Source organism: Plectropomus leopardus, chromosome 3, assembly GCF_026936395.1.
Source record: "Plectropomus leopardus strain MGB_pleo_1.0 chromosome 3, ASM2693639v1, whole genome shotgun sequence".
Classification (NCBI taxonomy): Eukaryota; Metazoa; Chordata; class Actinopteri; order Perciformes; family Serranidae; genus Plectropomus; species Plectropomus leopardus.
The window spans coordinates 25152508-25162098 of NC_142178.1; positions in this window are offsets into that span (position 1 = coordinate 25152508).

Here is a 9591-nt window from a genome sequence, read left to right on the forward strand (position 1 = left end):
GGTGGACGGTGGCCAGAATAGCTGCCGTCTGTGTTTGTGCAGCAGTGGGCCAAGAGGAGCGCGTCTGCGTCGTAGCCACAACCTTCAGTGCCCTGCCCATACACAGCCACCTAAGCCCGGCTGCAGAAGTACAGGAAAACCACTGCAGGAATAACAAGTCCAAGATGTTGGATAACATCAAGTCTCTATCCACAAAAGTCAAGAATCAACATGAAGAATGTCAATGTTTGCGCAGAGAGAGAGAGAGCGAGAAAAAAAGACATCTTAAAATATACATTTATTCAGAGCCTGTGCAAGATCAAACAGCAAAATTGATCTGCTCTTCCTTCAACCCTTGCTCTGCTCCCTCCCCTCAATTCCCCTTCTCACCAAGTATCGACTTTCCGCATGGGCCATCGCCATGACGACTCCAGCCTGGCCTGCTGTCACCTCTCCTCAGGGCAGAACCCTGACTATTATGGGATAGGGTTCATTTGACTGCCTTGGGCAAAGATGTGTTTGGAGGAAAGCCTCATTCTCACACACACACACACAGACACAGACACAGACACACACACACACACACACACACACACACACACAATCATAAACTTCCAAACCGGGCCCTTTGTCTTACAGTAGTGAGCCACTATTTCCCAGGGGTCCCCTTCAGACCACAAACTACAGTCTAATCAAGACTATGAATGCGAGCCAAACTACCGCTACAATTCTCCAGGATCCTCTTGCATTGATCCAACAGGAAATCAGATCACTCACTGTGACCCATCAAATTTAATTAATCAGTCAGTTCCTTTAAATTGCTTCCCTGCTGACACTTTTTTTTTTTACGGTTAAGAAATGTCAGGAAACTCCCAAAGATACTACAGGAAATTAATATTTTTAAAGGCAGGAGGAAATCCAGATTTGAGGTGACATCCTATCCTGCAGTTTAATTCAATTTGCTTAATAGTGTGAAAAGTTTGGGCAAGTGAATTGCCAAATAAAATAGTATCATGTATAACTACTGAGGATTTAAACATGAAAATAATAATAGTGTCAAAAAAAAAAACAACTACTGAGGACATCTAACATCTGGCCCTTTGTGATATAGAGGGCTTTGTGTGTGTGTGTGTGTGTGTGTGTGTGTGTGTGTGTGTGTGTGTGTAAGTGTAGGTGTAGGAGTGTAAAGGACAGAAATAACGATATTCTGTACTCTTGCTATTGTCAGCAAATCCCATAAAAAGACAGAAATCAACAATGAATGACTCCGTCTCTCAATACTATCCAACTTCCTTCGCCTGACTCCTCTCTGTCTCAAATCAATTCATTCAAATCTTTAAAACAACATTCCATAAATATAAAATTTCAATATTTAAAAAGTCTGATTAATGTCCTAAAACAGCTGGGCCATATGATTGCCAACAAGTCCAATGAAAAAGACATGTTTTTCTGTCAAAACCTTCTCACTTCACCTCCCGTTTATGGCACTTGTGACCAAGTACACTGGTTTCTACTGAAGAGGTAAATCTGTATAGTGATGTAATTAAATAATGCACTTGCTGGCGACTATTTTGCAAGAGGCTGCAAGGACCAAAAACAGTATAAATAGGAATGGGATGGCACATTGCAGCGACATATCACATTACCTGGTCAATGCTAAAACATGCTACATACAACTGTGGATTTGGGAAACTTCTATTTCACATATTTTACTATTTTTCACAACAGAGGACCTTAACCCTTTGAACCCTGGATAACATCATCTTTCTTGTGCTGCATTCACAAGTGCCTTTAACCCTGTGCAAATTAGTTTATTTGTTTCAAAAACATGGCAAAAAAAGGCAACATCTTGGCCAGAAATGTCCCGCAAAATGCAAGAAACTGCAAAAAGTTTTAGATTTTTTTTTTAAGCTAGGGAAAAAATTCCAGAGAATAACACTTCTAATTATCATAATACTAATATACTTTTAAAATTATTTCACACAATCAGTTTGTTTTTAAGCACTTTTTAAAGTATTTTTCCTGTTTGTTTGTGTCTTAACTTTCCCATTTGTTTAACTGATCTGTCAAAAAAGCATTTTTATTTGTTTAATCATTTATTTTTGTACATGGCTGCTGTAACATCACAATGCAAAGTCTGCAGAGATGCAAATTTATGGAAAGTGTACACAAAGGGTTTAAAATGTCTGCAACAGAGCCCTCATGCACTAGACAATTTGAAAGTGGGACAGCCTAAACCCTGACGCACTTAACGTTAAGTTCATATGTGTGAACATTGGGAGTGGGCCACTGACAACTTGCAGTGCCTTTGTGCTTTATGCAGTACACGTAATGACCTATCTTTTGGCTCATGCACTGTGCAGCTGGGAACACTACTAAGTTAAGTTTCTTTCAAAGTACTATATCACAGAGTAGATTAATTAAAGTACGTTCACAGACATATTGATGCTACACCATCCCTGCGCTCTGCTTGTTAACACTTGTCCGTCACTTGGCGATACGTCACATTTTGTTGCTCTGATTGGTTCTAGGTCATACAGTGTCAGGCCAGATGCCACTGTCACAGTTTTAAAGCTCACATAATGTGACATAATTGGAAGTTCATCATTGGTTGAGTGTAGTTACCAAGTCCAAAGTCTAAAATACAATTAATTTGATACCATAAGTGCTGCTGTGGCTGAATGGACGCTGGGTTTGGTCCAGTGGTGCAGATATGGACGCAACAGCTCCTGTGGAGGCAGATCTCAAATTGGTCAGAGAGGAGGATCAATACCACCAGGACCAGATAGAGAGAATGATGGGCTTCACAGGCATCTCACTGAAGTAAATTACATTAGAAACTCAGACACTGATTCACGATGAAAAAAAAAGTAAAGGAAGGAGGAAAAAACAGCCAGAGGGAGTTTTTTCAGGATAAGTCAGCTCGTAAATTTATGGACTCTCAGTTCCAGAGACATCAGGTATATTGTTTAAAGTCTGATTTACTGTTAGAAAAAGGCAGTTTTGGGGGATCTGAGGCATAGATAATTCAGGAAATGATATTTGTTGTCATTACTTTGCTTGAAATTGAGATTAATGTGAAAATTGTCTTGAAAATTATTTGAATCGCTTCTCCTAAATCTCCAGTATCCCTAATAAACAGGTTGTGATTGCTCATATTCCCTTCAGCATGATCATTTGGAAATAATATTTTTGGAGAAAGCAATTGTGTAAGAAGTATTCGGATCCTTTGCTAAAGTAAAAGTATTGCGAGTGAAAGTCCCGCATTGAAAATGTATTAATCGAAAAATATACATAAAAGACTTAAAAGAAAACTAAACTACCAAATCATCAACTCTGATGCATTAATTTTTAAGGATCATAAGCTTAAGTAACCAGAAAATGAAGCTGAGTTAAATTATAAAGTGGCAAAAACTGAAAAAACAAATACATTTCGAGCACCTCAGGTAAGTCCTTTGAAACCTCAGTTTGTTTTCTTGTGCTGCATTCCAATGCCTTTAACAAGTTTAACCCTTGAAACTTGAGCAAACTGGTTTGATTTCATTTGAAAACATGGAGTAAAAGGTAACTACCAACTTGGCAAGTCCCACAGAATGCTAGAAATTAGTTAGAGGTGACAAGAAAATGACCTGGAAAAAAAAAAAAAAAGGAAAAATGTCCAGAAAACTGTATTTGTCATTATTATAATTTTATATTTAAAATTATGTTACAGAAAAAAAAAGTTTTTAAAAAATCAATTTTCAGTACTTTTTAGGTCATTTCCTTATGGGGGGCTAATTTCCAAGTAATTGTCTTGTAAATCTTTTTACTAATTTCTTGCTAAATTTAGGCCATGTCTTGTTAAGCTGCTCATTACCTCCTTTCCTTGATTTTGCAAGAAATCAAACCAATTTTCTCAAGTTTTAGAGGGTTAATACTTGAGTACAGTACTTGACTAAATGTACTTAGTTACATTCCACCACTGGCAAAACGTGAATAAGATCCTCACAAGCCTCTCAAAGTGGTTTGTGGAATTTGGGCCACTGATGTAATAAAATATGTCCGCAGTGGACACTGTGCTCCAATTCCTTGACCTGAAGCTCCTCCTCTGGTCAGAGCTCATCAACACTGCATCTCTTTTTTAAAGGCCGTCTGCTGCTGATCATGATCTCTGCCTCCATGTAGTCCGTCATGTTGGGTATCTGTCCTAGGCCTCTCGTGCGATGTGACAGTATAGAAGTAGGTGACCAGTGGGTGGCCCCCGTGAGAGCCAGCCCGGAGGTCAGCCGGTCACTGTCCCTACGAGGCAGCCCTGCGGCGGGTCACCTGCTGCCCGCTTTCCCCTCGTTATTTATCTCGCTCTGACAGTTCATTCCTCTTCCTGTCAACACCCCTCCTCTTCCATCTCCCCAATTTCTCCTCTCCTCTGCTGAGTTTGGCACCGGTCCTCCGATCCTTTCGCCAATACCGGCTAACCGGGCCAAGGCGTGCTGAGTCGACCCCTTCGCATCACCCCCGTCCCGGTCATGTGACATCCAGCTTCAGGGGCCTCCCTAACGATGGGGGCCGGGCCACAGGCCCACAAGTGAAAGTCCACAGTGGGTGAGTTGCTCTGGCCTGCTGAAGGGGCTCCTCTCAACGGTCCACCAGAGGGGTAATTACTTCCCCAAGTTGGACTTGGAACTGGACTTCTTGCCCCCTGAAGTCTCCATGGACTGACCGGGACGCAGCACCCCCTTTCATTAGAGGAGCAACTTATGGTGGTGGAGCCTCGAAAACAGACAAAGTGAAGGCCCTCCTTTGGCCGGTGATAAATTGGTTTGCCTCGCAGACGGGGGGGTGGGGGGGTGGCGAATGACACTCAGAGGACATGAAGGGGATGAGGAAGTCACAAATACAGTGCAGGAGAGGAGGGATTTTGCAGATAAAAATATCGTAAGCTGAAGGTACAGAAGAGATGAGACACGAGAGCGGTGCAGTTTGGCCTCTATTCTGGGTGTATCAGCTGGGGAGCACACATCAAGGACAGAGTGTAAAGTGTGAGCAAGTGGCGGGCATTAACATCAATGTAGCACATGGTAATCACAGGAAAATAATTGGTATCATCTTTGTTCGGCCACTTAGACATGATTATACCAAAGCCAGTTACAGGTTTTCTGTACCTTCCACCACCTCCCAGTGATCATAGCCAGTATAAAGTGACATGGTAAGGAGAAAAAGGAGCGAAGTGAACATGTAATTAGCAAGTGGTTTCATGTAAGTGCTCTTTGATTTATAATTCAGCATAGCGAGAACCCCTGCTACCCAAGGCTAGTGCTCCTCTGAATTAGCCCTGCGACTGGGAAAGGCTGCAGCGAGAGAGAGGGAGGAGGGAGGAGAACCTGACTAATGTGTGCTCTGTTTGAGGTGGGTTTAAAAAGGGAAGGAGACGTGAGGTCCATACCTGGACCTGCTAGATGTCAGATAATAGAATATGGTATAGGGAGGTTTCATGTAGACATTCCCGATCAAAGAGTAGTAAACATTAGTGTATTAGAAGTATCGTTTAAGTACACAAAAGTTATTAAAAGTATACTTTTACTTTTTTGTGCACTTTAGAATAGATTCCATTAAGTTCAACTTCAATAAACTAAAAATATCCAATTCTGCAAAACTTATAGTGTCCTAAATAAACATAGATTTAAAGCATGATTTTTAATATGCTATTATTCTAATATAAAAATATCAATTGTCTAATACAAGCATGCATTTAATCTGATATAATATATTAAACTTCTATTACTAGTACACTTTAAGGATGCTATTCATTTGATATAATATATTAAGTGTCTATTACTAGTATGTTTTTGGTATGCTCAAAGTGCAATGATAGTGCTATTGTTGTATTTATTAAATGTATTTTAATTTCTCTGCAAGTACCTGTATAGCATGTATGAAAGTATATAAAGTAGCATGATTATAGTGTGCCTAAGTATACTTAAAATAGTCCCATTTAGGTACAGTAAAGTACACCACACACACTTTAGCTTTTGTACAACTTTTGTAAAACTAAAGCATGTTAAGTAAAAAAAACATGTTGTTCCATTTTAACATACTTTAGTATGTATTATTAGTATTTAGTATTGTATTATTATACACGTTACATTTGTGTTGAAGTCAGCAGATTTTTTCCATAAGTCCATAAAGAGTTCTGAGTGTGGTTTGTTTGTCAAAGTAGTGTCCCTGTAACTCTACATCACACATGTGCTGCTTAGAGTGGGCAGCTCATCAATGGAGACAGGTAGAGCAGCAGGCGGCTGTATTCAGTTATGTGGTGTTAGTAACTACTATGGCAGCAGATGAAGATGAAGATTCCCCACCAGATCACACATAGCCATATCTCAAGTCCTGATTTGAAGTTTCTGAGATAAAGAATAATTTGTATTGTTTTTAATGTTTGCTCTGTTTACCATGCACAAAAAAATGATAAATGTTGAGCTTTTTAATTTTGACAAAGTACTTTGAATACTTAAGTCCTTTTAAATTCAAGTACTCTAGGACTTTAAAGTGGAAACCAATTAGTTTTCAACTTTTCAATTCTACACCCACTTAGCATCCCAAAGTGGTATTATTGTTGATGCAAGTGTCACGAAGACCAGTGGGATAGCTCTTTGTTTTCCTCAGAGCTTAGCAACTATCCGCAGATAAGGGATTGACATTAGACATCATCAACATGCACGACATTGAAAAGAGAAAAAAAAAACTGGTATACTTCAGAGGTAAAGTAATTTTGTAATTATTTGAGATAACTCAGCCAAAATACAGGTTTAAATTGCGGGGTAGGTGTTTAACGCAAGATAGTTGCAAGATTTTAGCTATGTGGCAGCTTTTGACATAACTTTGCCAAAATAGTAATTGTTCATACAATATGACATATATTTCATATTTCCAACAGTAACTGTAACTGTAACAGTAACATGACAGATTGACATATACAAATCAATCAATGCACTACGACTGTGGACAGTAATGACAACTGCAAAATCACTCGTTCACCGCAACATCACTCCTTTGCTGCAGATAACGTTTAGGGAAAACAAACAGCTCAATTATCTTCCTGTTCTTGTGGCACAACGGTTGATGCACTTTCTTTTGTGCTGTAAATCAATCCCTCATTTCCAATTTTTGATTTTTCTTGGGATTGTACCCAGAGGCAGGCAGAATTGCATAAAACTAGGCTAATAAACCTTTTTTTCATTGTTCTACAGCCATTGTGCAATCAACATTCAATTCAGAATTAAATATTTAAACAAAAAAGTTATCTCTGAAGGCTTTAAGGTGAATAATAATTTGACTCAGCAACTTTCGTTGTATTGGAGTAATATTTGACCTGGAGTATCGGTGCTTTGACTCAAGTAAGAGAGTTGTGTACTTTTTCCACCACTGGACTCAGCAGTAAACTCACATGATGGTATTAAGCAAATGGCAACATACTTAAAGTTCTATTTTTCAAGCCAAACGTGTGTATAAAGTTATTATCTACGGGAATTGAGCAACATTATTCCCACTCTAACTGCATCTTTGATAAGGGAGGCTTCTCTGTCAGCAGTGGCCTCATTTTTCCTCCGCTCAGCTTGGTACATACTGGATTCTCTTTGGTCCCCCATGGGTCCAATGATCCCCTGATCATCCTATATTCTGACGCCCTTATAAAGCTAATGTGCTGATTTTACGTTTTCAACCTGCCATGATCCCCCACAATCCCCTCTGTTCCCTCCGGTTCCGCTTTCACACTCAAGTGAGGATCCGCCGCCGCTTTGATCACAGTCCCCCGTTAAAGGTTTAAAACGTCTCAATTCCTGACGATTGTTGGGGCCTCTGTGGTTTACGTTAAGCATTTCCCCATGCCCCCTGTCCAAATTCACAACTCCTAAATGAGGTACCCACTCTCCCAGCTTCCCATCCCAGCGCTGCTTTCAAGTTCCCCCGATTGGGTGCCGCAGCTGTAAGCCCTAGATTTTGTCTCCTCCATCTTTGTCAAGCCCATTTGCCAAATACAAAAAAGACCCAATAAGCTAGGTCTTCATTGCTGCTCTCCAAAGTAATCCCCAGATCTCCCACTCTCTCGAAAATCAATGCAAAGGTTGAGATGAGGTGAAACTCCCTTCTTAACTCATCGGGCTGGGAAGTGATAAAGTCTTAGGATCACTTTTTTTGTAATCATTGTGGCTCCATGATGAAACTAATTGTCCTATTTCGTGCAGCCCCGCAGCTTTTTAAAATGTCCTTTATCAACACAGTTAGAAAACAGTAGGAAAAGATGCTGATGCTGCGCTGGTAAAGTAAGTTAGTGAGCTGAGGTAAGGCAGAAGAAACACTCGGAAACAAACTTGGGTGAAGTGACAGAAAACATTCACTTAACTTATAACAGAGCAACAGTAACATCCCACTGGAGCCCTCTTTCTCTCCACCTGTCGAATATCAACCCAATATTCACTCATTTTTTAGCTCCTGAAACAAAGTATCTGGGTCACTCTGGCTTTTGGATGTTTGACTTTCTTCACCAGATACTCATTTATTTTGGCTCCCTGCCATTTCACGCAGGGCAGGTAGCATACAGTTGGCATGTGTGGGCTTGTTGTCTGGAACAGGTTCCCACAATTTACATGGAGGGTTCGGCAAAAGCCGTGGAGTACACAGAGTGGGAAAAGTAGGTGAAAATTACAAACAAGTTGCAGACCTGAGCAGTGTTTTTGTGAGATCTGCAAGTTTTTCTAAGTTACTTGGCTAATTGACATTATGTTGCATAAACTTGCATAAGGCAAGGCAACTAAGGCTGTAAACACAATCTTGACAAGCTAAACAACGGTTAGTTGCGACCATGTCATGTAACTGGACAAAAGGCATTGCATGAGTATTATATAGAGTACAATATCTCTGGTATTTATGCATATAACTGTGCTTCACAGGTGCTCTAAACTGTAATTACATTAACTCTTAATTATCCTACAATAATGGCTGTCATAATTAACTTGCACCGCAAAGATGAACATTTTTCAAGGTCAACGTTCAAGGTAAACTTTATCAATCTCCAAGAGGCAATCCGTGCACAGCGAGCAGTAAATACAAACAATAATGCACAACAGCACACAACTCACAACACATCGACACAGAAACGAAAAATGACATTACTTGGTACTTAGCGCTTTCTGTAACCTTTCCTATAAGCAGCGCCCTAGGTTTGTAAACTTCACCCCCCTATGAGTTACTTAGCCTTTGCTTTATGTATTCATGTACTCTTTAAATTGGATAACCGTCCCTTTGATTTCAATGTTAAAGGATTATTATATACCTTCTTTATGTAGTCTTACTGTATTTAAGTGTGCTTAAAATGACAACTATTTCCCTATGAATTAATTTTAAATGTATTAGCAAAAAAAAGGAAAAGTTTTATTTGTCAGAAAAATGTAATCTAACCACCCAAATTAAATTACAGTAAACCCTTAATTTGGTATTTCATTCACCTTTTTCAAAACTAACTTTTAACAACTTAAATCAATTAATTCAGTGCAATGTTCCTTTAAGGTTTTTTCATATTCAACATTTTCAATGTATTTTTTGTTGAACAAAATATGTTTCTTTAACCTTTTTACA